Here is a 23,861-nt window from a genome sequence, read left to right on the forward strand (position 1 = left end):
ATCTGTATTTGCTGTACACTTAGCACTGCACCACAACAGCCATATCGTGTTACTGTCATTCTAAGTCAGCATGTATGCTGACTCACGAGGAGCAACACTTGTAGGTTAATTAGGTTTTATCCACATTTTCTGTCAGTGACCCCACGACAATTCCCAAATGCCACCACAATTTTCATAGTAGCAAAACCCTCCTAAGAGCTGCCTTGAGGCTAGTCCCATCTGCTGATATTTATGCATTTGTTTCTCAATCCCAACATCCTAGATTACAGTTCCAAGGAGGATGCTGTACCATGCCCCTTTACAGTGCATCAGTGTTTTTTCTGTGGCCTACACCATCACAATGTTTCTGTTCCTGTTCATTTACTGCTTTCAGTATCCCCCGCAGCAGTACAAACAGTAAAGACCAAAACAATGTGGGACGGTGATGGTAAAGGAAGAATGATTTGCATTTGTAGAAACAAACAGAAGAGAGAGGTAAATCAGATGAGTGAGAAAAGGTGAAATGAATCAGGAAATAAAGCAGAAAGAAAAGAAACTCAGAACAGAAAATGAGTTCTCCCAGTGAGCCAGAGAAGAGACAGCCAGAGTGAGACCGAACCAAGAGTGAGTTTGGGAATTTGAATCTAGGTGGGAATTGAATCAAATCAGTAAGGCAGCTCCTTTTAAATTTCAGGAGTTTAAATTAATTTAAATTAAGCTAGAATTGTGCAGTGTAGGTTAACAAGGGCTGCCCCCCCCCCCCCACTCACATAACTGGTTGGCAGTTAAGTGTCAGTCACTTAAATCTACCTTGATCTAAAAGCAGGTGGGGGAGGGGAGTGAATTCAGGACAATTTAAAAAGAGCAACTTGTAAACTCACTCCCAGTGAGTCAGAGAAGACACAGCCAGAGTGAGACAGAACCAAGAGTGAGTTTGGGAATTTGAATCTAGGTGGGAATTTGAAGCTGGATGGGGAGGAAGTGCTTTTTATCCCTGGTAAGTGACTGGTAAGTAGTGTTTCTGTTTTCTTTTTCTTTTCATTGGTATATTTATTTATTTTTTCTTCATTGTTTATTTGTTTGTTTATTTATTTATTTATTTTTTGGGGGGGAAATTGTAATTGTTGAAGTTAACCGAAGGTTTAAGACATGGCAGGAGATCTCAGAACCATGTCATGCTCCTCATGTGCGTGTGGGAGCTCAGGGACACGTCCACTGTCCCTGGCTCCTTCACGGGCAAGAGGTGTGTCCAGTTGCAGCTCCTGTTAGACCACTTGACGGCTCTGGAACTGTGGATGGACTCACTTTGGAGCATCCGCAATGCTGAGGACATCGTGGTTAGCATGTTTAGCGAGTTGGTCACACCGCAGGTGAAAGGTACTGAGTGAGATAGAAAATGGGTGACCAAAAGACAGAGCAAGAGTAGGAAGGCAGTGCAGGTGTCCCCTGCGGTCATCTCCCTGCAAAACAGATATACCGCTTTGGCTACTGTTGAGGGAGATGGCTCACCAGGGGAAGGCAAAAGCAGCCAGGTTCATGGCACCATGGCTGGCTCTGCTGCGCAGTTTGGCAGGAAGAAGAATGGCAGGGCTATAGTGATAGGGGATTCAATTGTAAGGGGAAAAGACAGGCGGTTCTGCGGACGCAATCGAGACTCCAGGATGGTATGCTGCCTCCCTGGTGCAAGGGTCAAGGATGTCTCGGAGCGAATGCAGGACATTCTGGGGGGGGAGGGTGAACAGCCAGCTGTCGTGGTGCACATAGGCACCAACAATATAGGTAAAAAACGGGACGAGGTCCTACAAGCTGAATTCAGGGAGTTAGGAGTTAAACTAAAAAGTAGGACCTCAAAGGTAGTAATCTCAGGATTGCTACCAGTGCCACGAGCTAGTCAGAGTAGGAATGTCAGGATAGATAGGATGAAAGCGTGGCTCGAGAGATGGTGCAAGAGGGAGGGATTCAAATTCATGGGGCATTGGAACCGGTTCTGGGGGAGGTGGGACCAGTACAAACCGGACGGTCTGCACCTGGGCAGGACTGGAACCGATGTCCTGGGGGGGGGGGGGGGGTTGCTAGAGCTGTTGGGGAGAGTTTAAACTAATGTGGCAGGGGGATGGGAACCGATGCAGGAAGTTGGAAGGTAGTGAAACAGGGACAGAAACAAAAGGCAGTAAGCGGGAAAGTGTAAGGCAGAGAAGCCATAGTCAAAAATCAAAAACGGTGACAGTACAAGGTACAGTGACTGAGGGGAGCTCAGTGAATCGGACCAGGAATACTAAAAGGAATAAAACGGGAAGTGAAAACATTAATGGTAAGCGACGCGGCAGGTTGTTACATGAAGATATGGGTTCAATGACAAGGAAAATTAGGAGAAAGGTTGAGAGGAAATATAACTTAGGAGATTACTGATCGAGGTGTTAAGATTTAGAACAGAGGTAAAAAAGCCAACATAAGTGTACTTTAGCTGAATGCTCATAGTATTCGGAATAAGGTAAATGAGTTGATGGCGCAAATCATCATGAATGACTATGATTTAGTGGCCATTACTGAAACATGGTTAAAGGATGGTCACGACTGAGAGTTAAATATTCGAGGGTATCAAACTATTCGGAAGGACAGAGTGGATGGTAAGGGAGGTGGTGTAGCTCTGATATTTAAGGATGACATCCGGGCAATAGTAAGGGAAGACATCGGTGCTATGGAGGATAAGATTGAATCCATTTGGGTGGAAATCAGGAATAGTAAGGCGAAAAAGGTCACTGGTAGGAGTAGTCTATTGGCCACCAAATAGTAACATTATGGTGGGGCAGGCAATAAACAAAGAAATAACTGATGCATGTAGAAATGGTACAGCAGTTATCATGGGGGATTTTAATCTACATGTCGATTGGTTTAACCAGGTCGGTCAAGGCAGCCTTGAGGAGGAGTTTATAGAATGTATCCACGATAGTTTCCTAGAAGAGTATGTAATGGAACCTACGAGGGAACAAGTGGTCCTAGATCTGGTCCTGTGTAATGAGACAGGATTGATTCACGATCTCATAGTTAGGGATCCTCTCGGAAGGAGCGATCACAATAGGTGGAATTTAAAATACTGATGGAGGGTGAGAAGGTAAAATCAAGCACGAGTGTTTTGTGTTTAAACAAAGGAGATTACAATGGGACGAGAGAAGAACTAGCTAAGGTAGACTGGGAGCAAAGACTTTATGGTGAAACAGTTGAGGAACAGTGGAGAACCTTCCAAGCGATTTTTCACCGTGCTCAGTAAAGGTTTATTCCAACAAAAAGGAAGGAGGGTAGAAAGAGGGAAAATCGACCGTGGCTATCTAAGCAAATGAGGGAGAGTATCAAATTGAAGGAAAAAGCATACAAAGTAGCAAAAATTAGTGGGAGACTAGAGGACTGGGAAATCTTTAGGGGGCAACAGAAAGCTACTAAAAAAGCTATAAAGAAGAGTAAGATAGATTATGAGAGTAAACTTGCTCAGAATATAAAGACAGATAGTAAAAGTTTCTACAAATATATAAAACAAAAAAGAGCGGCTAAGGTAAATATTGGTCCTTTAGAGGATGAGAAGGGAGATTTAATAATGGGAGATGAGGAAATGGCTGAGGAACTGAACATGTTTTTTGGGTCGGTCTTCACAGTGGAAGACACAAATAACATGCCAGTGACTGATGGAAATGAGGCTATGACAGGTGAGGACCTTGAGAGGCTTGTTATCACCAAGGAGGTAGTGATGGGCAAGCTAATGGGGCTAAAGGTAGACAAGTCTCCTGGCCCTGATGGAATGCATCCCAGAGTGCTAAAAGAGATGGCTAGGGAAATTGCAAATGCACTCGTGATAATTTACCAAAATTCACTAGACTCTGGGGTGGTCCCGGCGGATTGGAAATTAGCAAATGTGACACCACTGTATAAAAAAGGAGGTAGGCAGAAAGCGGGTAATTATAGGCCAGTGAGCTTAACTTCGGTAGTAGGGAAGATGCTGGAATATATCATCAAGGAAGAAATAGCGAGGCATCTGGATGGAAATTGTCCCATTGGGCAGACGCAGCATGGGTTCATAAAGGGCAGGTCGTGCCTAACTAATTTAGTGGAATTTTTTGAGGACATTACCAGTGCGGTAGATAACGGGGAGCCAATGGATGTGGTATATCTGGATTTCGAAAAAGCCTTTGACAAGGTGCCAGACTAAAGTTTGCTGCATAAGATAAAGATGCATGGCATTAAGGGGAAAGTAGTAGCATGGATAGTGGATTGGTTAATTAATAGAAAGCAAAGAGTGGGGATTAATGGGTGTTTTTCTGGTTGGCAATCAGTAGCTCGTGGTGTCCCTCAGGGATCAGTGTTGGGCCCACAACTGTTCACAATTTGCATAGATGATTTGGAGTTGGGGACCAAGGGCAATGTGTCCAAGTTTGCAGATGACACTAAGATCAGTGGTAAAGCAAAAAGTGCAGAGGATACTGGAAGTCTGCAGAGGGATTTGGATAGGCTAAGTGAATGGGCTAGGGTCTGGCAGATGGAATACAATGTTGACAAATGTGAGGTTATCCATTTTGGTAGGAATAACAGCAAAAGGGATTATTATTTCATTAATAAAATATTAAAACATTCTGCTGTGCAGAGAGACCTGGGTGTGCTAGTGCATGAGTCGCAAAAAGTTGGTTTACAGGTGCAACAGGTGATTAAGAAGGCAAATGGAATTTTGTCCTTCATTGCTAGAGGGATGGAGTTTAAGACTAGGAAGGTTATGCTGCAATTGTATAAGGTGTTAGTGAGGCCACACCTGGAGTATTGTGTTCAGTTTTGGTCTCCTTACTTGAGAAAGGACGTACTGGCACTGGAGGGTGTGCAGAGGAGATTCACTAGGTTAATCCCAGAGCTGAAGGGGTTGGATTACGAGGAGAGGTTGAGTAGACTAGGACTGTACTCGTTGGAATTGAGAAGGATGAGGGGGGATCTTATAGAAACACATAAAATTATGAAGGAAATAGATAGGATAGATGCGGGCAGGTTGTTTCCACTGGCGGGTGAAAGCAGAACTGGGCGGCATAGCCTCAAAATAAGGGGAAACAGATTTCGGACTGAGTTTAGGAGGAACTTCTTCACCCAAAGGGTTGTGAATCTATGGAATTCCTTGCCCAGTGAAGCAGTAGAGGCTCCTTCATTAGATTTTTTAAAGATAAAGATAAATAGTTTTTTGAAGAATAAAGGGATTAAGGGTTCTGGTGTTCGGGCCGGAAAGTGGAGCTGAGTCCACAAAAGATCAGCCATGATCTCATTGAATGGTGGAGCAGGGTCGAGGGGCCAGATGGCCTACTCCTGCTTCTAGTTCTTATGTTCTTATGGATCGATGAATTACTGGTACAGATTGATCAAGAAGCCGGGGGAGACATGAATAGAATCTGAGAAGTGAAGGTAGAATTGAGAAATGTAGGAGATGGTAAGTTCAAGAGAAAAATGACAGGGCGGGAAGAAGAAAAGTGTATATGCAAAGGAGCTGGTAAAATAGGTTTGGAGGAAGGTCTCAGAATTAATTTAGAACAATAATAATAATCTTTATTATTGTCACAAGTAGGCTTGCATTAATACTGCAATGAAATGACTGTGAAAAGCCCCTAGTCGCCACACTCAGGCGCCTGTTCAGGTACACTGAGGGAGAATTCAGAATGCCCAAATTACCGAACAAGCACATCTTTCAGGATTTGTGGGAGGAAACCGGAGCACCCGAGGAAACCCACGGAGACACGGGGAGAGCGTGCAGACTCCGCTGAGTCAGTGACCCAAGCAGGATTCGAACCTGGGACCCTGGCGCTGTGAAGCAACAGGGGTAACCACTGTGCTACCATGCGCCCCAGTTTAATTTAATTTAGGCGGGGTGGCATTTTGCACTGTTACGTAGGTGGAAGTAGGTGCCTTAGCTTTGTAGTCAGAAGTTCATTTCAGAATCAATATTGAGGTATTGGATTTGTTTATTGTCACGTGTACCGAGGTACAGTGAAAAGTATTTTTCTGCGAGCAGCTCAACAAATCATTAAGTACATGAGAAGAAAAGGGAATAAAAAAAAATACACAATAGGGCAACACAACATATACAATGTAGGTTAGTAATAATATTAGTTTTAGAGTTAATTTTTAAAAGATTAGAACGATTATAGGTTAAGTAAAAAATGGATCTGTTTGGGAGAGCTCACAGAGTCGCCTCGCTCCGGCGCCACCTTGGAGATAAGGGAAAATTAAATTAAATTAAATTAAACTGGGGCGCACGGTAGCACAGTGGTTACCACTGTTGCTTCACAGCGCCAGGGTCCCAGGTTCGAATCCCGCTTGGGTCACTGTCTCAGCGGAGTCTGCACGCTCGCCCCGTGTCTCCAGGAACGGTTACCATGAATTTTGTAGGCAATAGCATATTCAAGGATTTCAACAAGAAAAGGGAGGTTGGAGATGGGATGGCAATTTGAAAGGACAAAAAAAGCTAAGTATCAGAGCAATCTTTCTCAAAATGAACAATCATCCATCAAATACTTAGATTTATTCACATCAGGGGCGAGATTCTCCGACCCCCCCGCCGGGGCGGAGAATCGCCCGGGGCTGGCGTGAATCCCGCCCCCGCCGGTTGCCGAAGTCTCCGGCACTGGATATTCGGCGGGGGCTGGAACCGCGACGGTTGGCGGGCCCCCCCGCTCGATTCTCCGGCCCGGATGGGCCGAAGTCCTGCCGCTAAAATGCCTGTCCCGTCGGCGTAAATTAAACCACCTACCTTACCGGCGGGACAAGGCGGCGCGGGCGAGCTTCAGGGTCCTGGGGGGGCGCGGGGCGATCTGGCCCCGGGGGGTGCCCCCACGGTGGCCTGGCCCGCGATCGGGGCCCACCGATCCACGGGCGGGCCTGTGCCGTGGGGGCACCCTTTCCCTCCGCTTCCGCCACGGTCTCCACCATGGTGGAGGTGGAAGAGACTCTCCATACTGCGCATGCGCGGAATTGCCGTCAGCGGCCGCTGACGCTCCCGCGCATGTGCCGCCCGGAGATGTCATTTCCGCGCCAGCTGGCGGGGCACCAAAGGCCTTTTCCGCCAGCTGGCTGGGCGGAAATTCATCCGGTGCGGGCCTAGCCCCTTAAGGTTGGGGCTCGGCCCCCAAAGATGTGGAGCATTCCGCACCTTTGGAGCGGCGCAATGTCCATCTGATTTGTGCCGTTTTGGGCGCCAGTCGGCGGACATCGCGCCGTTTCCGGAGAATTTTGCCCCAGGTCAGTGAGCATAGAGAAAAGACCTTTGGGTTTAGGCTTTTCACATTCAAAATGTTGAACTGTTTCTTTTGCAAGTACTGTGTTGACCGACCTGCTGCATTTGCAGCATCTTCTGTTTATTTTTCAGGTCTCCAGCAATTTATTTTCCTATCAAAGTTATTTTTTTACAAAGAATAATCTCAGGAGTAATTTCACGAAGCATTGACGAGATGGTAACTGTTGGCTAACATATGCCAATTGTAGAAATGTGGGGCGGGATTCTCCGCCCCCCTGCCGGGGCAGACAATCCCCGGGGGTCGGCACAAATGCCGCTCTGACGCCGGCTGCCATATTCTCCGGCACTGTTTTTCGGGTGGGGGCGGGATTCATGCCACACCGGTCTGGGGCAGTTGGCAGCGCCCCCCCCCCCCCCCAAATTCTCCGGGTCCCGATGGGCCGAGAGGCCGTCCATTTTTGGCCAGTCCCGCCGGCGTGAATCAGTCAACTCACGTACCGGCGGACCTGGCAGGTAAGTCGACGGGGGCAATCCTCGGGGGACGATGGGCGATCCAACCCCAGGGGGCTGTCCCCACGGTGGCCTGGCCCACGATCGGGGCCCACTGATCTGCGGGCGGGCCTGTTCCATGGGGGCACTTCTTCCTCCCACGCCGGTCCCTGTAGGGCTCCACCATGGCCGGCATGGAGAAGAGAACCCCCCGCGCATGCGCAAGATAAGGCCGCCTTTTGGCGCATGTGCGAAGTCGCACAGTCCCTTCGGCGCAGGCTGGAATGGCGGCAACCTCTCCGGCATCCACCTAGCCCGCGAAAGTAAGAGAATTCCGCACTATCGGGGACTGTTGACGCGGAGTGGTTGGCGCCGGCTCTCCCGCCAGCATGGCGACTTAGTCCCCCAGAAGGGAGAATCTCGCTGATGGTGCTCAGCTAAAGAGTATTTCTCTGAACGGAACCAATCTGTTGGCAGATTTGCAAAGCAACGACCTTTTAAGGTGTTGCTAACGTTTGGTTGGTTCAATTGGCTCTGTTTTATAACCTTTGCTCGAGAGTCGCCAGGTATCTTTATGATACCACCACGAGGTTCAAGTTCAAGTAATGATCAATAACTCAACACACCAATTAGTAAGATTCAAATCAATACACATTTATTATACACAGTATAATACCACGAGGTTCAAGTTCAAGTAATGATCAATAACTCAACACACCAATTAGTAAGATTCAAATCAATACACATTTATTATACACAGTAAATCGCTACTCATGCATAAACTCTAATTTCTAGGCTATTTCTATCACTAACAGGCCTATACTTAGCTTCGGACTGGCCCACCAGGTCAGGGGAACAAATGGCCTTTCGTTCGGGTTCTGAAACTGCAGGATTCAAAAGCGGGTATAGACTGGGAGCGAGGAGCGCCTATCTCGTAGCGAACGTTGACTTGAGACTTACTTCTTTGGAGGCCTCCGGACAGTTCACTGTCAAGGGTTGCTTCGCGTTGCTGAGTGACCCTGTCAAGAAGGACGATTTGAACTTGGGGGCTTTGCTTTATAGTCCCCAGGGGCTTCCCGCCCTTCGGGGCGGACCCCGTACCTGGTTTCAAGTGATTGGACTCCGTTCCAATCACTTGGTTCGATTTCTCCAATACTGGAGCGGTTCCCTGATCGTTGGGCGGTCTTTAAGTGTCCGTTAACCTCTTTTGTGTTGGCTGCTGCTGGCGCCGAGGAGTCTGGCTTGGCTTTGTTTACCTTAAAATGTTTCGATTGCTCCTGGGGATCGCTCATTACTGTGTATATGGCTGTTACATTACTATGCAGATGGCTCCTTGTATCGATGCTATCTGGGTTTCTGCAGAGTCTAATACACAGTAAACGTGCACCTGCTAGTTTTTGCCTGTGTTGGCTGAATTTCCCTTCAGCCTTTGCGGTTCTCCATTTTAAGTCGGGAAGTTGTCAACTCAGGTGGCTACAAAGGTATTTAGTTTCACATAGAATTAACGAGTGATATTTGCAGATCAGTCAATTTCGGGTAACTTCTAGCACTGCCGCCATTGCTCATAACTCCTGCATTGCACTGGACATAATAAATTATGAGACTTAATTATATTTTATATGTTTTCTGTGTTGCTGGGTCTGGCTAAGCATCCCTTGCTGTTCTATAGATGGCACAAAATGCTGTCCTTTGCTGTGACAATCATAGAATTCCTCGGTGATTATTTTTCTTTACTCTCCATATTATTGGAGGAGAGATCACTCCACAACAAAAATTACATCTGAGTTGTATCGGCAGTACACCAGGGTACACTTAGTGCTGCTACTTCTCCAGGGATGCAATTATATAGAGTCTGTCTCCCAGTGCCAAATGCAGAGTTTGAGTCACTGCACGCTAACTCTTTTATCTTTTATGTTGAATGTACACAACTCCAAATCAATAATATATTACAGTCCAATTTGTACTATTTCCTGTTTTCCTATTGTAATAATTTATTCAGGATGACATTTGCTGAGGAATTAGAGAGTTTGTACTGTGAATATACCTTATTACTTTGTGCTATTGGATGTGTTCCACATATCCTGCCATGATATTAATTGGCATAGCTGTTATCTTTTCCTATTTTGTGAATAATTCAATTAAACCAGCAATTTAATCAGCAACTAAGTGTAATGAGAACTGTAGCAGTTGAATACTGATAACTTTATCTGTCAGGAATTCTTTTGGAAAGTTTTTTATAATTAGAACTATAGTGCACATGCTTCCCTTTTACAAGATTAGAGCCAACATGCAAATTCTGATGGTTCCTTTTCATAAAAAAGGAAATGATAATTGAGAAAGTAGTTGCCTGTTGAGATCTAACTTTAGTAGGATGACAGGAATCTTGAACAGGGCATAAGAATTGAGCAGCTAAGAAATGCTGGTTGAAACTTCCCCACAAATTTATATTGGACTGTTCAAATAAACGATATTAAATTGGAATATTTAAAAATAAAACACAATGACAATTATGTGAAGATAAAAACACATGGGCAAAATTCAGGTCGCATACCAATATTTATAGGTTAATGACATAATGGGCGCGATTGCCCAAATAATTTTGAAGTTCATGGGCGAAATTCTCTGGTATCGGCACGATGTCCGCTGACTGGCGCCCAAAACGGCGCAAATCAGTCGGGCATCGCGCCGCCCCAAAGGTGCGGAATGCTCCGCATCTTTGGGGGTCGAGCCCCAACCTTAAGGGGCTAGGCCAGCCCCGGACGAATTTCCGCCTCGCCAGCTGGCGGAAAAGGCCTTTGGTACCCTGCCAGCTGGCACGGAAATGAGATCTCCGGGCGGCGAAAGCGCGGGAGCATTAGCGGCCGCTTACGGCATTCCCGCGCATGCGCAGTGGAGGGAGTCTCTTCCGCCTCCGCCATGGTGGAGACCATGGCGAAGGCGGAAGGGAAAGAGTGTCCCCAAGGCACAGGCCCGCCCGCGGATCAGTGGGCCCCGATCGAGGGCCAGGCCACCGTGGGGGCACACCCCGGGGCCAGATCGCCCCGCGCATTCCCCAGGACCCCGGAGCCCGCCCGCGCCGCCTTGTCCTGCCGGTAAGGTAGGTGGTTTAATCTACGCCGGCGGGACAGGCATTTTAGCAGCGGGACTTCGGCCCATCCGGGCTGCAGAATCGCGGGGGGGCCCGCCAACCGGCGCGGCGCGATTCCCGCCCCCGCCGAATATCTGGTGCCGGAGAATTCGGCAACCGGCGGGAGCGGGATTCACGCCAGCCCCCGGCGATTCTCCGACCCGGCGGGGGGTCAGAGAATCTCGCCCCAGATGTGCCGGGTTTTTTCCGGGAGTTTTCACCCTGCTCTGCTGGCGAGTTCCCCACCGCTATTCAATGACACTCAGTCACTTTTTGGGGCCCTGGGGAGTTTCTCACGGGTTTTGCCCACACTTAAGACTGTGTTCTTCCGCCCTGCCCGCCACAAGATCGGGTCCATTGTACAGGTCCAATTGACCTCAGATAGGAATTTCCGGTCGCCGGTGTTGCTACACCGGGCGGGCGCGGCCGGAGTATCCCACCCATTGAATTTTGTTTCAGCACTCGGGAGCTGAATTCAGCGAGTAGGCTGCCATTTTGAAAGGGTGCCCCGATCTCTAAGTGAGCTTGTGGGTCCCCCCAACATCAAGTGAGGACACCCTGCTATTGGGTTTCTGGGGTCCCCTCTTCACGCCCCATACCCCCACTTACAGGCCTCTCCCCTTCCAGGACCCCAAGGAGTCACCCCCAAACCTCCCAGAGGCCGCTACTTACCTGCTCTGCACCCCCCTCCCTCAAACTCCGTCTCCCTCCTTTCATGGACATGATCTCCTTGGCCTCTGGCCCATGGTAGTGCCACTCTGACACCTGGGCACCCTTACACTGCCATAGTGATACCCGGGCAGTGTTCCTGCCAGCTTGCCAGTACCACCGAGGCATCTTGGCAGTACCAGGGTGCCAGTGCCAAAGTCCCCGTTGGGCAGTGCCAAGGTGCCTGCATTCCAGGGGGAGAGCCAGGGAGCCGCCCTGCACTGACCCTGACCACCAAGGAATCTCCAATGGCTCGGGAGACCCCCCGGGAGCCGTTCCGCCTGGTCCACGTTTGTGTGGACCAGTTCTGACGCGGCGCCCGGCTGCGGCCTTGCCGGGGAGGCCGGTGGATCCCGCGAAGCCAGTGGATCCTGGGTAAGTTCGCCGTAGTCGGTCGTTTGGTCACACCCCTTGTAGGTTTGTTCTGACTCGGACACCTCGTGTGACTTGGGTGGACCCTGCGAGGCATGAAGACTGGCCAGCATGCCCGCGATCGTGATCTCCCGGCATTCACCGGCCGCAACGTGCTTGAGCGAGAGCGCAAATTGGCCCGTGGATCGCACCTACTGTGTTACAAAACTGATATGCAATATCAGAAATATGTGCTGAAACTAATTAGACAGACACTTCAATAGACATTATAAATTACTTGATATTTCATGCAGTGCTCACAAATTAATATACACCACTTCAACAATTTCTAGTTTTCTGACCCCTGTTTGCCTTAATTGATGTAAGTGCTGTTTGGGAGGTATTTGCAGTCTTGAAAATAAGTCTTGAGTTAAGTTCCTCAGATTTGATTTAGGAGGGCTCTGATAGAATGGACATAGGGGCTTGTTTAGCACAGTGGGCTAAATAGCTGGCTTGTAAAGCAGACCAAGGCAGGCTAGCAGCGCGGGTTCAATTCCCGTACCAGTCTCCCCGAACAGGCGCCGGAACGTGGCGACTAGGGGCTTTTCACAGTAACTTCATTTGAAGCCTACTTGTGACAATAAGCTATTTTCATTTTTTTTTTCATATACATCTTAACTTTGTAGTAGATAGAAACATAGAACCACTACAGTGTAGAAGGAGGTCATTCAGCCCATCAAGTCTGCACCAGCCCTCTAAAAGAGCACCGTATCTAGGCCCACATCCCCAGCCTATTCCTGTCACCCCATAACTCCACCTAACCTCAACATTTCTGGACTGTGGGAGTAAACCGAAGTACTTGGGGGAAGCTGACACCGACAGAGGAGAATATGCAAACTCCACACAGACAGTCACCCAAGTCTGGAATTGAACTTGGGTCCCTGGCGCTGTGGGGCAGCAGTGCCATCCACTGTGCCACATAGTGGTCTTTCAGAGGGTCGGTGCAGACTAAATGCACTCAATAGCCCCCTTCTGCACTGTAGTGATTCTGTGACTCTAGATAAATGCTGGGATGATATTAAATGCCTTGATGTAAAAACAAACACAGCTAATGTTTAGAATTGGTATGCGTTAGTGAATAAATAAAATTACATGGCTTACTGTAACTCTTCTGATTAAACTGGAGCTCCATGCACCTAGAGCAAGGAAGGACAGGCTTTGATTTTCTTTTAGGTGCAGATTTTCAACTTATCACCTGGGTTAAAAACTGGTACTGTGTATTGTCAGCTGCAATATAAACTGGGGGCTGGCATAACAGTTGACCGACTCATGCTGCCACTGCTACTCCAAGGCAGCAAGATAGAAATTTATCCAGTAGTGCCTTCTTTGTAACATTTGAAGTGTTTAATTTATCATAATGTAGGCACTGATACACACAAAAAATTGTGCCTTCAAATAGCAACTCTCTCTCTCTCTCTGCATTGAAATTGGTCTGCAGCATATGCCCAAGTCCTGGAATGGACCATATTGCAATTGAAGCAGTAATGAGACATCATGTCCAATATCTATTTTGAATGCTTTGTAAAGAAAGAACTTGCATTAAATCATACCTTATCACTGATGTGTTGGGTGTTCTGGATCACAAACAGGTCACCAACACTGGAAGTGGTGCAACTCTATTTTATTATAAGGTTAACTATATTAACATACTTGAACTGTGGGTAAATGCAATACCAGCTTTAACTGTTGACCCTTGCCTAGTCCTAACCAGGTGATGCACTCAGCACATGGTGAATGTCTGTGTTGCAGGCTGTGAGCTCTGTACTCTGAGCTGGCTGCTACTAGAATGAGTGGGAACTCTCCTGTCCCCTGTCTTTCTAGTGCGTGTGCTCTCACTGGTGATTGGCTGCGGTGTTGTGTATGCTGATTGGTCCCACTGCATGTCCATCAGTGTGTGTCTGCACCATGATATACTGGTGTATATTATGACAATCACATTACCAGTACACCCCAATTGGTTCACATTCAGTCAATGAGAAATATCAGGAGTGGGACCATATGTCAATTCCTGTACCAGCTGAGCCTATGATAGAACGCACCCCACCCAACCCCTTCTCGACCTCGCCCCTTGCCTGAGGTGCGATGACCCTCAGGTTAAATCACCACCAGTCAGCTCTCAAAGGGGAGAGGAGCCTATGGTCCTCTGGAACTGTGGCGACATTTACATTTCATAGCCATGATCAGGCTTGTTGACAAGATTAGCTTTCCCAGTACAGTAGTTTAAAATTTTCAATAACTTCCTCACTGCCTCCAATACTCTCGGTCTTTTACTGATGGAGTAACATTCAGTTTGCTTAGAATTAAACAAGTTAGTTCATCGGGTCAAAAAACTGCCACTGTCTGTGAGTTTATTAGTGCTGGCATATTTCCAGAAGCTGCAGCTGTGCTTCCTGAACTGAAACAAAAATGACCCAGCTGCAATCATTACCTCCAGCAACATTCATTCCTCCTCACAAGGACAGAAGGGCCAGACTACAATCGTAATTAATATTTTCCATGGATGGTCTATGGTTTAAACTTAGTCTTATCTCCAGTGGGAACGAAAATGATCTACTGTTGCGCATTGTAAAATTGGCTGATCTTTCTATGAGAAGAAGTAACAAGTTAGCCCTGCTGCCTCATGACTCCAAGGATCCGAGTTCGATCCCGGCCCCGGGTCACTGTCCGTGTGGAGTTTGGATATTCTCTCCGTGTTTGTGTGGGTCTCACCACCACAACCCAAAGACGTGCAGTGTAGGTGGATTGGCCACACTAAATTGCTCCTTAATTGGAAAAAAAGAATTGGGTACTCTAAATTTATTTTTTAAAAAGAAAAGAAGTAACTAACAATTCCCCAAACTGAAGTGAACTACATAATACACTGTAATGATATGCATCACTGTATATACACAAGGAGTTAATGTAAATACACTACAACTAAGTAACCATTAGAGGGAGCACCAGAGATGTCATGACATACAGACACACAACCAATGGATCATTGGAACAGGACACAGCCAATGGGTAATCAGGACACCCAGAGGTGGCAGTACCACACGGGGGCACTGCACAACCCATATAAAAGGACAGGGCACACAGGCTCTGCCTCTTCCACAGACAGACACCTAGAGAGTAAGACAGGGTTGATCAGCAGCAGCATCACACCCTAGCACGTGGCTTAGAGCAAGCTGGTATAGTTAGACTGAGTTACTAGAGAGGTAGATTAGCAGAGTGTCGAACTCGTTTAAGAACTGTGTTAATAGTTCAATAAACACGTTGAACTCATTTCATAGTCTGGAGCATCCTTTCGTAGAGACTACATCAAGGAAGCAGCTTATGTTATACAAAGTAACATAACACAACATACACTACAGTCCAATTTTAAATTTTATTCCAGTAAAGTGCATGAGCAATTATAACACTGATCCATTCAAAAAAATTAATAACTATGGAGCTGGGCCCAGAAGTTCATCTCTTGCAAAAATGTTTTGTGATACCTTCATAAAATGGAAAAATACTGGGAACATTTTTATTTACAAATTCTGAACAAACCTGCTTAAGTACGGTTTCCAACTGTGATGAAATGTATTCCTGGAGGGTTCTTCACATGACTTTCCCCCATGCTCCAGCTATTCGCCGGCCAACACATCCTTCCTTGTGACACACTGCCTTCCTATGTGAGTTCAAAAGCAAAAAGACTCATTACCCAATTGGATGATTCTTGACTGTCAGCCCTTTTTCAATACTTTTGTATCTGCTGAAGAGAAATGGTCAAAGAAAATGAAGTGAAAACTATATTTTTCGATATCCCTGTGACTATTCTCCAGGGTTGCACACAGCAGTGCTCTAAAAATTGATATTCAATTTCTGGAGATGCCAGGCTAATTCTAAAGTTTTGACAACCCTATGTATTACTAACATCTAAAATTAATCATCGGTGGAATTTAGTGGCGTCTACTCCAGTCGGAAGGCCAGGAACATTTTTGCGGGAAGTCGTGCTTCCAATTCCCAGTGGGAGGAAAACTGTCCTACGTTTGGTGAGCGGCGGAATGCCTGCCTCCGAGCAGCAGGAAGACAACTCGGCTCGTTAATGAGCTGCTACAAATTATCCCTGAGCCACCCAGGATTTAGTGGTCGCTCAGGGATTACACAAGGCTCACATGGATCTCGCGTCCCTCCAACAAGCTGCCGAACAAACCCTGTCAGTATTGACAGCAGCCTACCAGGGGTGCCTTGTTCCCAGGCATTCAGTGCCTGATTGAGGGGCCTAGCATCTGGATGTGGCGGTGATGCGGAGCGGCGGCGGCGGGCGGACGCTGTCCATTTTGCAGGATGGCTGTATGCTGGTGGAAGGCAGATCACTTGCAGGTAGGTCTAAGAAGTTCTAACATCCCTCAACTACTGGTACCATGATGTGTTGGGTGCTCAGCATCCATGGAACACACACAGGCTACCAACACTTAAAATAGTACAACACTATTTTATTAAGCTAGAAACTGTTGAACATACTTTCACTGTGGGGTAACACGATGTTAGATTAAACTTAAGACCTATGCCTATCCTAACCAGTCTATGCACTCAGCACACGGTGAAGATCTGTGCTGTAAGCTGTAAGCTCTGTCCTTCTGAAAGGCTGCATCCCGAATGAGCGGGAAAACTGATGCCCTCTGTCTTTATAGTGAGTGTGCTCTAACTGGTGATTGGCTGCGGTGTTGTGTGTGTTGATTGGTCTTGCTGTGTGTCCATCAGTGTGTGTGTATCTGCACCATGATATACTGGTGTATATTATGACAGCGGGGAGGTGCCCTGATCTGCAGTGACATCATGGTTGATCTCCTTTGTACCGTTTCTGATGCCTTTACTGGAAAGTGTCATGACCAGAAATACCCACAATACTTCAGCTGAGGCCTAACCAATGACTTCTAAAAATCCAGCATCACCTCTGAATTTTCAGGCTCTGTTCCTCAGCAAACCAAAGTCACCCAAATACTTTTAACCTCTTTATCAACTTGCCCAGCCAACATGAAGGCGGTGTATATGAACACCATGGCATCAATGACCACATGCACCTTTCATAATTGTGCCATTTAAAGTAATAAAGACTGAATTTTACAGAGGGGTGGGGATTTCTCTCCTTCCCTCCTTCCCCTCCCACCCACCTACTAGCACCCCTGCACTCCACCTCCAAAAAAAGAAATCAGTGTCACACTGATTATGCTCCACAAGCCTGCCCTGGAACAATAACACACTGCTGGTGGCACTAAGCAGATGAGGGCCAGACTCCACCCCCTCTCCCCCCTCTTAGTGGGAAATCTGATTGGCTGGCAGCTTTAGCAGAACTCAGTAGCAGAAACTGGAGGGACTGCAGGCAGGTCCACAAGGAAGTGAGATGGCATCTGGAGTGAGTTAAGTTCTGCATTTCTTGAATGGGAAGGGATTGGTCAACCTCACGATTAGGGTGAGGAGTGAGGGGGCTGGATTTTGAGAGCAAGGTGGGAAGGAGCAAAGGGGGGGTTAACATATTAGGGGTATATTCAAAATGCACACAGGTCATCTTGCCACAGGATGCACCCCCTTACTTCCTGCCTTTTAAACAGTTGGGTAAAAAAAATCAGACTGATCACTCCCACTTGCCTGCCCACAGTAACTGCTTTATGACATGAACAGCATAATATATGGATCAGTTGGCTTGTTAATACTTTCAATTGCCCATTAATTATCTTTTTCAAAATGGTGGGTGGGCAGCCAATTTTCAGCATCCACCGACCTACCATATTATGGGGTACAGTTTGGGGTGGGCGGGTAGGTGGTGGGCTAACCATCCATAATGTCTTAACTCCTCACCCCCATAATCCCTGCTCCCATCTGCTAGGGGCTGTAAAATCCAATCCAATATATCCATATTAATCCTCGCACAGTGCATCGCTCAACATCTTTTCCATTTGTCCAATTCACTATCTTGTCGAAGTCATCCTTAAGCCTGTAATGGTTTTCCTCCCTATCTACTGCATCGCATCATTTGAAAACTTTATAAAGGTGCTCCATACATAAAAGGTTAGGTCACTTGTAAAAATTGTACAGAATGATAGACCCAAGATTGATCCTTGGAAACACCACAGCACACATCCATTCAACGCCATTATTTGCTTTCTGTCACTGAGCCAATTTTATATCCATCAGCCACTTTCTCAATAATCCTATGATTTTTCATTTTTTATTATGTCCCCTGTGGAGGATGCCTTCCAAAGGTTCATGTAAACAGCATTTTTAAATTAATTCTTGGGATATGGGTATCACTGGCAAGGCCAGCATTTATTCTCAATGCCTAATTTCCCTTGAGATGGATGGGGCAAACTGCCATCTTGATCCATTGCAGTCCACATGGTATAGGTGGACCCACAGTGCTATTAGGTAGGGACTTTCATGATTTTGACCTGGCGACAGTGAAGGAACAGTGATATATTTCCCAGTCAGTTTTGCGAGTGGCTTGGAGGGGAACTTGCAGGCGGTGGTGTTTCCCCTGTGTCTGCTTCCCTTCTAGATGGTACTGACTGTCGGATTGGAAGGTGCTGTCTACAGAGCCTGTGTGAGTTTCTGTTGTGCATCTTGTAGATGGTCCACATAATTGTCATTGTGCATCGATGTTGGAGGGAGTGGTATTTTGTGGATGGGTTGCCAGTTAAGGAAGCTGCTTTGACCTGGATGATGTCAAGCTTCTTGAGTGTTGTCAGAGCTGCGCTCATTCAGGCAAGTGGTGAGTATTGAATCACATTGAGCCTGCTTGAGCCTTGTAGATAGTGGACAGTTTTTGGGGAGTGAGGAGATGAGTTACTGCTCCAGAATTCCCTGACTCTGACCTGTATGACTGATCCTTTTCAGTTTCTGGCCAATGGTAATCTCAAGAGTGTTGATAGTGTGGGATTCAGCAATCACAATACCATAATAATAATAAGAAAAATAACCTTTTTTATTGTCACAAATAGGCTTACATTAACACTGCAATGAAGTTACTGTGAAAGCCCCTAGTCACCACATTCTGGCACCTGTTCGGGTACACAGGGAGAATTCAGAATTCTCAGCTGGTACGGGAATTGAACCCGTGCTGCTGGCCTTGTTCTGCATCACAAACCAGCTGCCTAGCCCACTGAGCTAAGGTAGCATTGAATGCTAATGGTAGTTGGTTAGGTTTCGCATGTTGCGAAGGTCATTGCCTGGCAGTTGTGGTGTCACAAGAATGTACTTGACACTTCGCTGTCACCGTTTATGTTGTCTAGGTCTCGCTCCATATGCATACAGACTGCTTCATTATCTGAGAAATTGTGAATAATATTGAACACTGAGCAGTCATCAATGAACATTTCCACTTTGGATCTTATGGTGGGGGTGAAGGCTATTGATGAAGCAAATGAAGATGATTGGGCCTAGGATAACACCCTGAGGAACTCCTACACAATGTCTTGTGGCCAAGATTATTGACCTCCTGTCACACTCTTCCTTTGTGCTAGTATGACTCTAAACAAATGGAGAATTTTCTTCCAGTTCCCATTGATTTCAATTGCTCAGGCTCCTTGAAGCCACACTCAGTCAAAAGGCTCTCACTCTCACTTCACCTCAGGGATTCAGCTCTTTATCCATGTTTGAACCAAGGTCGTAATGTGGTCTGGAACTGAGCACTGATAGGTATCTTATTGCCATTTGATATCACTGTCAATGACACCTTCTATGACTTTGTTGATGATGAAGGTTAGGCTGATGGGTGATAATTGGCCATTGGATTCATCCGGCTTTTTGGAGAGAGGTCATATCATTTACCATGTTTTTGTGCAGAAGGGGAGGCATTGGCAATGTGAATGAGGAGGTGGTGGCGCAGTGGACATGTTACTATGCTAGTAATCCAGAGACCCAACCAAATGTAAGTGGGTTCAAAGTCCACTATAGCAGGGGACATAGCCCTATTATTAGAGAATTCTGCCCCTTATCTTTGTGCTTAGACTTTTCCATGGTCTCTCAAATAATAAAAATAACCTATTGGGGGATGTCTTGGGTCTTGTGGACTGCCTTAATTCCCCAATTGGCTCCTCAAACTCGGAGGTAACAACATCATTATCCTTGGCAGAATGCCCCTGAAAGTCAACCAATCCCGCAGGGTTATTCCCTTCTGTGGTGTATTCCTGGATCATCGATGGGGTCTACTCAAGACTCCTGGATCCCCTCTGTTCTGCTTCCACCACAGGACCACTGGTGCTGCCTGCTAGCTCCAACTGTTCTGAGATGACGTTATGGTCCCGCAGCTTCTCACGTGGTCAACATGTTTCCGTATGGTCCTGCCTTTCAAACCCACAACTTATGAGACTGGACCTGACTTGGACACAATTCGGTCTGGTAGCCACAGTTGGTCTGAGACAAAGTTTCTGACGAGGATCAGGTAGCCCACTTGGAATGATCTGTCCCATGAAATGTGTGCTGTTTCCTCTGGGAAGTCTGCCGTGACTCCACCCTCCTCTTCAAATTCACGAAAAGTCCGAAGGTGATAACCCATAAGTAATTCTGCTGGTGTGACCCCCATAGTGGCATGGGGGATCGTATCATAAGACAAAAGAAAGGTGTCAAACCTAAGACGTAGTGGTCTGTTGAACTGCTTCTTCATAGCTGTCTTGAATGTTTTCTTGGCTCTCTCCGCTAACCCATTTCAGGCAGGGTGATAGGAGGCCATTCTGGTCTGGCCATTCTGACAAAGTGATGAAAGTCCTTACCAGTCAAGGGAGTGCCTTTTCAGACACTATTACTTCGAGGAGACCATGGGTGGGAAACACCTGCCTCAAGGCCTGTACAGTGGTTGCCAAGGTTGTTGCTCCCATTTCTTGAATCCCCGACTGCTTTGAATGGGCGTCGACCAAAAGGAAGAACATCTTGTCGAAGAACGAACCGGTAGAGTCCACATGTAACCTCATCCATGGCCGACCAGGCCACTCCAAAAGGTGGAGGTTGGCTCTAGGTGGCAGCATCTGCTGTGTCTGGCAGGGGTCAACTGACATGCCATGTGTTCAATTCCCTCATTAATGCCAGGCCTCAAATATAGCTACGAACGAACATTTGCATTTTTGTCTGGCCCAGATCAACACTATGCAAATCTTGCACCAACGGTTCTCAGGCTGCCACTAAGAATCCCCAGCTTATGTCTCCATCGTCATAACTGAATTCATCCTTATGAGTAAGGTAAGGTCTTAATTTGTCAGATTGCTTGTGGTGCCACCCGGTTAAGATCATGTTCTTCTCTTTGGACAGGGCTTAGTCGGGCTGTGGCCAATTCTTTATGCGACCAGATGAAACTGGAACAGTGTCCAAAATGTTCAATGCCAAGCAATTTCTTGAGGTAATGTTCCAGGTTCTTTGGAAATGAGAGCCGACTCAATGCATTAGCATTCCAAATGTGTGTGCCTGGCCTGAGCTAATAAGATGAAGTCATAGGCCGCAAACAACAAGAATATCTTCATGAAACCCAGCAGGGGCTTGTGAACCATTATTATTGTGAATTCCTGGCCCGTAAACATACTGGCGAAATTTCTTCATGCCTAGATTATGGCAAAACCTTCCTTCTCGATTTGTGTGTACTTACGTTCAGCATCAAAAAGCATTTGCGAGGTGAAGGCAGTTGGTCTCTCTTAGCCAGCTTCCATTTTATGGGATCGGACTGGCCCTACACGATGTATAGTGTGCACCTGGGCACCCTGGCTGTGCCAGTCTGGCACCTTGGCAGCACCAGCCTGGGACCCTGGCAGTGCCATCTGGGTGCCAGACTGGCACTTCCAAGGTACCCGGGTGGCATTGCCAGCTGGCATGGGTGAATTGTATTGGCTGACCTCCGGAGGAGACCGAGATGGATCATCCACTTGGCACTTCTGGCTGAAGATTACTGCGGATGCTCCAGCCTTGTTTGTTGCACAGATGTGCTGGGCCCCTCCATCATTGAGGATGGGGATATTTGTGGAGCCTCCTCCTCCAGTGAGTTGTTCCACCACCATTCACAGCTGGATGTGGCAGGACTGCAGAGCTGAGATCTGATGTGCTCATTATGGAATTGCTTAGCTCTGTCTAATGCTTGCTGCTTATGCTGTTTGCACACAAGTAGCCCTGTGTTCTAGCTTCATTTTTAGGTTTGCCTGGCGTTGCTTCTGGCAAGTCCTCCTGCGCTCTTCATTGAATCAGGATTGATCACCTGGCTTGGTGGTAATGGTAGAGTGGGGGATATACCGGGCCATGAGGTTGCAGATTGTGGTTTAGTAGTTCTGCTGCTGCTGATGGTCCACAACGCCTCATGGATGCCCAGTCCTGAGTTGTTAGATCTGTTTGAAGTCTGGCCTATTTAACTTGGTGGTTGTGCCTCACAACACGATGGAGGGTATCCTGAATGTGAAGACGGGACTTTGTCTCCGCAAGCACTGTGCGCTGGTCACTTCTACCGATACTGTCATGGACAGATGCAACTGCAGCAGGCAGGTTGGTGAGGATGAAGTGAAGTATGTTTTTCCTTCTTGTTCGTTCCCTCACCACCTGCTGCAGTCCCAGTCTAGCAGCTATGTCCTTTCGGGCCCAGCCAGCTCGGTCTGTGGTGGTACTTCCGAGCCACTCTTGGTGATAGATATTCAAGTCCCCCACCCAAAGTATATTTTGTGTCCTTACCACACTCGATCCTTCCTCCAAGTGGTGTTCAAAATGGAGGAGTACTAATTCATCAGCTGATGGTCGCCGGTACGTGGCAATCAGCAGGAGGTTTCCTTGTCCAAGTTTAACCTGAAGCCAAGAGACTTCATGGGTCTGGAGTTGATGTTGAAGACTCCCAGAGCAATTCCCAACTGTCTACCACAGTGCCATCACCTCTATTGGGTCTGTTTATCGGTGAGACAGCATATAGCCAAGAATGGTGACAGTGGTGTCTGGGACATTGTCCGTAAGGTATGATTCTGTGAATGTAAACATGTCAGGCTGTTGCTTGCATAGTCTGTGAGACAGCTCTCCCAACTTTGACACAAGCCCCCAGATGTTAGTAAGGAAGATTTTGCAGGGTCGACAGAGTTCGGTTTGCTGTTGTTTCCGGTGCCTGTATCGATGCCAGGTGGTCCGTCCTGTTTCATTCCTTTTTCGTGTTTTTGTAAAGGTTGAATACAGCTCAATGGCTTGCTGGGCCATTTCAGAGGGCAGGTAATCGTCAACCACATTGCTGTGGGTCTGGAGTTACATGTTGACCAGACCAGGTAAGGATGGCAGATTTCCGTCCCTACAGAATGTTAGTGACAATCGTTTCATGGGAATCATTCGACTTTTAATTCCAGATATTTAATGAATTTAAATTCCACCACTTGCCGTGATGGGATTCAAACGCAGGTCCCCAGATCATTACCTTGACTCTGGATTGTCATTACCACTATGCCCCTCCGCCTTCATTGATGAGAGCACATCTGGAGTAGTGGATAAAGTATTTGTCTCCTTTTTTAAGGAAGGATTTAAATGAGTCAGAAGCTGCTCAGAGGTGGCTTACTAAATTAATACCTGGAATGGGTGGATTGTCTTCCGAGGAAAGATTAGAGACGCTCAGCTTATGTCCACTGGAGTTTAGAAGAGTAAGAGTCGACTTGATTTAAACATATAAGAACCTGAGCGGCATTCAGAGGGTAGATGTGGAAAATATGTTTCCTTTGGTGGGAGAATCTGGAACGAGGGGTCGCCCATTTAAGACTGAGATGAGTAAAAATTGTTCTCTGGGGTTGTGAGTCTTTAGAATTCTCCTCATCAAAATGTGGTGGAAGCAGAGTCTTTGAATGTTTTTCTGGCAGAGCTCGATAGATTTTCTGAAAGAAAAGAGGTGAAAGATTATCAGGCATAGCTGAGAATTGTGGAGTCGAGTTTACAGTTCGATCGGAC

The 23,861-nt window shown here is 46.9% G+C and overlaps 1 protein-coding gene and 1 long non-coding RNA gene across 28 annotated transcripts in view; one reads left to right on the plus strand and one right to left on the minus strand.

The window, feature by feature from the left end:
- Window positions 1–23,861, plus strand: part of LOC140388298 (contactin-4-like) — a 3,617,424-nt gene that overhangs the window by 2,054,785 nt on the left and 1,538,778 nt on the right. The gene's annotated exons all lie outside the window — the stretch shown is intronic.
- The window catches only part of LOC140388297 (uncharacterized), a 92,800-nt gene that overhangs the window by 43,485 nt on the left and 25,454 nt on the right, over window positions 1–23,861 (minus strand). Inside the window, exon 3 of one of the 2 annotated variants that reach the window (XR_011934136.1) lies at window positions 15,495–15,615. This is a non-coding gene — a long non-coding RNA (uncharacterized lncRNA). Of the gene's footprint in view, window positions 1–15,494; window positions 15,616–18,931; window positions 23,789–23,861 lie in introns of those variants that run through there. The other variant, XR_011934135.1, reaches the window with a different exon arrangement.

The sequence above is a fragment of the Scyliorhinus torazame genome, chromosome 13 (assembly GCF_047496885.1).
Source record: "Scyliorhinus torazame isolate Kashiwa2021f chromosome 13, sScyTor2.1, whole genome shotgun sequence".
NCBI classification, from domain to species: Eukaryota; Metazoa; Chordata; class Chondrichthyes; order Carcharhiniformes; family Scyliorhinidae; genus Scyliorhinus; species Scyliorhinus torazame.